Here is a 4,907-nt window from a genome sequence, read left to right as displayed (position 1 = left end):
GTGGCGTGATACTAGTCACGTGACCTCGCTGACGCAACAATACTATTCATGATGAGCAAACTATCTAATTCATAATAAAAAAAATTACACAACAATATTTCAATCATGATAAATATTGAAATACAGGAAATGTATAATTAATAAATTAATTACGTGAAGATATCTACTTAATAATATTTATGAATGTATAATTAACACAAACCGACTACATTTCAATCATGATAAATATTAAAATTCCGGAGATTTTCTAGTTAATCAATTAATTTAGTGAAGATATCTAATTCATAATATAAATATAAAATTAACACAAACAGTATATCATAAGTAGTATATTCGCGCGCATAGTTGTACAAGGGCATAGTACATGTAGTTCTAACTGACAATAGAAACAATGATATAGTCCTAAGTCACGTGACTGAGCCCAGTGGAGGTGGGAACTTGTGTATTTCATAGGTTTATTGTTTAGTTTAAGTGTGATCAAAATCTGATAATATAAGTTATATTTTGTATATTGGTTTTGTTTTTGAAGGTTTTGTATATCTTTCCTATGGACATATTTTTACTATATAATTTATTAACTACAAGTTTGAGTCTGAAAGCCTACATTTAAGATTGAAGAAATTCGGATAAAACTGAAACGGTACAAATACTGTACTAACACTAGTACTAATAGGCTTAACATGAGACGACATAGCCGTTAAGGCGTAAAATCACTTGGGATATGGGTATTATGGCAAGATAAGACTAAGCGTTACACAGTTGATGTACATTAATGTTAAACGTGTTCGACTGTGTAGCATAGTGCAAATATAAATAGTTAAGAGAAAAAAGATTCAAATTTAACCTCCAGTTATGTATAACTTATAAGTTTGTATTTAATTGTAATTTTCTTAACACGAGAGCAATAGATGCATATTTATCACTATTATTATTTATTATTATGGGGCTACATGTATTATATTTGCCAAATTAAATATGATGGCCTTATTTCAGAATTTCTTTACCAGTCTAGGTTAGGTAAGTGTCACATCCATCAGTGTCAACAGATAATGAATGATTATTTGTATCTTTAAACTTCCATCACTTTGGAAATACCCTTTACCGTCCTTATTACTTGAAAATGCCACACCAGTAGTACTTGCACTGGTCCTTATACATCTGTCCCTGTACGCTCGTACCCATGAGAAAAGTAATATATTAAATCCATGCTGTATTCTTCAGGAAGTAATCCACTCGTTAAACTGTTGTAAGTTTCCAGTGTTTTACATTAACATTTTAAACTACTATATTATATAGCAGGTCACTAGTCCTATAGATATTTTTTGCTAGTAAAACAACTTGTATGCAAAATGTTGTGACTTATTGTTTATTTACTTTCAAAAACTAATTTGCAAATATTTTGATATCCAAGATTGTTATTTGTTCCATGGAAGTACAACAAATTACCTATTTTGACTTGTAATATGTATACAAATGATCAAAAATTCTGTTAGCTTTAGTACTAGCAATAGTGCAATGCTTCAGTGGCTTGAGTGATGTGTCATTCTGCCAGATGATGCATTTTTTTTTTTTTTTACATATAACAGCAGTTATAAAATAAGTAATGATTGCACTCATGTTCATCTTCTAGCTACTTTATGAACAGTAATTATAGTTGGAAGAAAAAAAAAAAGCAAACCAGAAGTAGATGATGATGTGGAACACTATACAAAAACATTTGTAGTAACCCAGTATACCCTGATTTTGACCTCTAAGACCCTAATTTTGTTAATGTAAAAAATAAATTCCAAGCTTTCCTGTTATAGACATAAAAACTATGCAGATTTTTTTTACATATTTCTAGGAGGTGGTGAAGCAAACTTGGATAGAAATAACCAAAACAAGATACTATATGTTATTGGTGAGCTGTAACAGTGTTATTAAATAATTATCCAGAATCCACTTAACTTTAGAACAGAATACAGAACATGCATGTTCATAACACTGAATTGGCTTATTATCATCAAAAGGTAATTTACTAACTATTGGTCCAACTTACCAATTGATCATGATTATTATGTAGTATCTCAGTATCCTCAGTACAGCTCAAGATAAACAAGAGCTTAATGTCAACAGAAAATGTGTAAATGTGTCATTAACCCTATGTGCAGGAGTAGGGGTCAAGGTGTGTATGCTCCAACCTTATATAGAGTTCCCATATGTGTGGTATTATGCATTTGATGCGAGAGTTATCCACATTTCATGTTACCCTACATTGCTAATTTCATAACAGTTCATGTCAAAAAAGTACCACATTTCCTGATGATACATTTTATAAATTGGAATTTTATTTATATTCAACATTACTTCTCCAATGAGGGTGGACCAATTGACCTTGCACATTCAGTAATGTAAATAACAAAAATCAAAGAGCTAGACACTGACTCCTCAGGCACAGCACTATCTAGAAACAAAGGTCTGTAGTTTTACTGAGCACTATTGATTACTTTTGCTTTTTCTCATCTATCCACCAAACAGTACAGTCCAATTAATTAGTCTTTCCCCAATCAATGATTTCCTTAGCTAATGTTCTGTATAGTGCCTAATCAAAAGCCTTTTAAAAATCTAACTTCACCAAGTCTTTGCATCATCCAGATAAGAAGTAATAACCTGAAAAAACATTAACAGTTTAGTAAGTTAAGACTTCTTTAAATTTTAATGAATCCATGTTGGCATTCTTTTATGTTTCACTAAATAATGTTGCGAAGCTTCTTTTATCATTGAACATTTTTCCCACTGTAGAAATATTACTATAGGTTTATAATTACCAGAGCAATGAATAATGAGTTTGACACCTGACTATCATTAAAACTAGTCATATTATAGTGAACAATTTGTTATGCTAATCTTCAATACATAATAACACTATCAAATCTATATTTTGTGGAAGTTTGAATAAACTTTAAAATAAGTAAAACAAATTATTATTTGGTACTTCAAGAATGTCCTTGTATCCCAAACCTTAAGAAAAACAAGCTTAAATACACCTTGTATTTTTCAAGAAATAATACTTTTTCATTGATTCCACATTATTGTTATTTAATGATATTTCACTAAATGATTTTGTAAGGCTATTATCAGGTTTTCTAAACATTTTCTCAATATAGAAATAAGAATAATTGTCCTATAACTTTTAGTACCCTATTTAAAAATAGCAGTAACATTAGCAACTTGACATTCCTCTGTACATGCTTACTGTCTACATAGTAACAGACCAACCAAAAACAAAAATAAACTCATCAATAACCATAAAAGGCTTATTCCTTTGTCACTCTGTCAAGAAAGCTTTCATGCTCCTTTTTTGGTAATGCTCAACAATGTGCATTGTCGCTTAGCAACAAAACTATCACCTGATTGTTTTTAGGTCAACTGTGGTGTTTATGTTGAATGCTCAATATTCATATTGTTAGAGATGTTTGTTTTATTCTTTATTTTTGAGAACTTTTGTAATATAACAGCATATAGTTTAATTCAGAAGTTTTATGACATTGAGTTGTAGCAAAAAGAAAACTAAAAATTTACCAAGTAGTGTTTCAGCTAAGCCTTAGATTACAAATAGACCTACTATTAGTAATGTAATAGCATCAGTGTTTAAAAAGTTTTAAGTGGTGAATAAATTTTAATTAATGAATATTATTTTGGTATTTTAACATGTATATTATCTACTTGGACTTAAAACATAAAGAAAAATAAATATTTATTACTACCAAATATGTTTTATTCTTTGTACAGTCAAATGAGCTGAAAATTTGTGTCAGGATGGCTGCACTATGTTTTCTATTTCCTGGCCTAGAATACAGTGAAAAGGCTCAAGAGTGCTATTTGAGTCTCTTTAGAGTGCACACGTACTTTTGTTCATGATAACATTTCATTTTTCTGTGTAGTTTTTACTAAAAATGTGATGATTAAAGAATTACTTCAAGACTGAAGAATTAAGTGTAGAGTAGATACATTTTAGAGATACAGACTAATTTGTTTTCGTTAATCGTTCAACAATGGTTTCCCATAATTTTTGATGGGCTTTTATACTAGTATCATATGTTTGCCCTTCATTAAAACACAGAAGAAATATTCTCTGGTCTTGGTACTATATTTTTAATCACTTAATCATTCTTCTTACCACCAAGGGATTCATATCTACATGATTAAGATAAATTCTAATGTTTCTCATAGAATTTGCAGAGTCAAGATTATTTCCAATATAATCTCTTGTTAAAGAGCACAAAACACTAACAAGTTCAGCTAGCTCGTGGTATTCGATGAAAATGTGGCTAACAGAATCATATAAAGACCCAATCCCTATAAATTATAAATAAATTAGAATTAGTATAAATTAGAAAGGAAGTTCTGTTTTTCTGGATGATTAGTTTTAAGCTCAAAAATTGGTATATATAATATATTATAAATATAAAGGATTGTTTTACTTTCTCATTATTAAAATATAGTTTTATTATATTTTAAATTGAAACATATGACAAAAATAACCAAGCACGATCTCAATGTGTCATGCAGTTTAGCTTGTACTTGATCAAGTTAATATAGAACCTATCTTAATATTTACTATAAAATATATTTTTCCAGCTTCATGTGCATGCCTGTTTTTGAATCACTTGTTTTAATAGTTAACAGTTTTGAAGAATAGTTTTATTTTTAAAAAATCAAACATTTCATAATATTAAACTACAGTTTCCACTAGCGGTCTGCCCTAGAACCTAATGGAAAGGATTACAGCACTTCTCTAGACCAGGATATAGATTCCTGTTTTTTTTATCAACAAAATTTTGTAACTATAAACAGCAATGAATCAATACTCATTGTAATTAACACTTCAAGACGGGTCACGAGTGAAAGGCTGTGTCATCTTGTTT

At 29.6% G+C, this 4,907-nt stretch overlaps 1 protein-coding gene across 8 annotated transcripts in view; it reads left to right on the top strand.

Annotated features, from left to right (window-relative positions):
* The first annotated feature begins 333 nt into the window (after window positions 1-333).
* LOC106470231 (zinc finger protein 2 homolog) overlaps window positions 334-4,907 on the top strand; it is a 9,746-nt gene continuing 5,172 nt past the window's right edge. Inside the window, exons 1-2 of one of the 8 annotated variants that reach the window (XM_022398834.1) lie at window positions 449-640; window positions 1,008-1,246. The gene's annotated coding sequence lies outside the window, so the exon portion shown is untranslated. The other 7 variants (XM_022398833.1, XM_022398835.1, XM_022398840.1 and 4 more) reach the window with 7 other exon arrangements.

The sequence above is a fragment of the Limulus polyphemus genome, unplaced genomic scaffold (assembly GCF_000517525.1).
Source record: "Limulus polyphemus unplaced genomic scaffold, Limulus_polyphemus-2.1.2 Scaffold3891, whole genome shotgun sequence".
Lineage (NCBI taxonomy): Eukaryota > Metazoa > Arthropoda > Merostomata > Xiphosura > Limulidae > Limulus > Limulus polyphemus.
The sequence above is the reverse complement of the archived record's forward strand: the minus strand, read 5'-3'. Positions and strand labels throughout refer to the sequence as shown.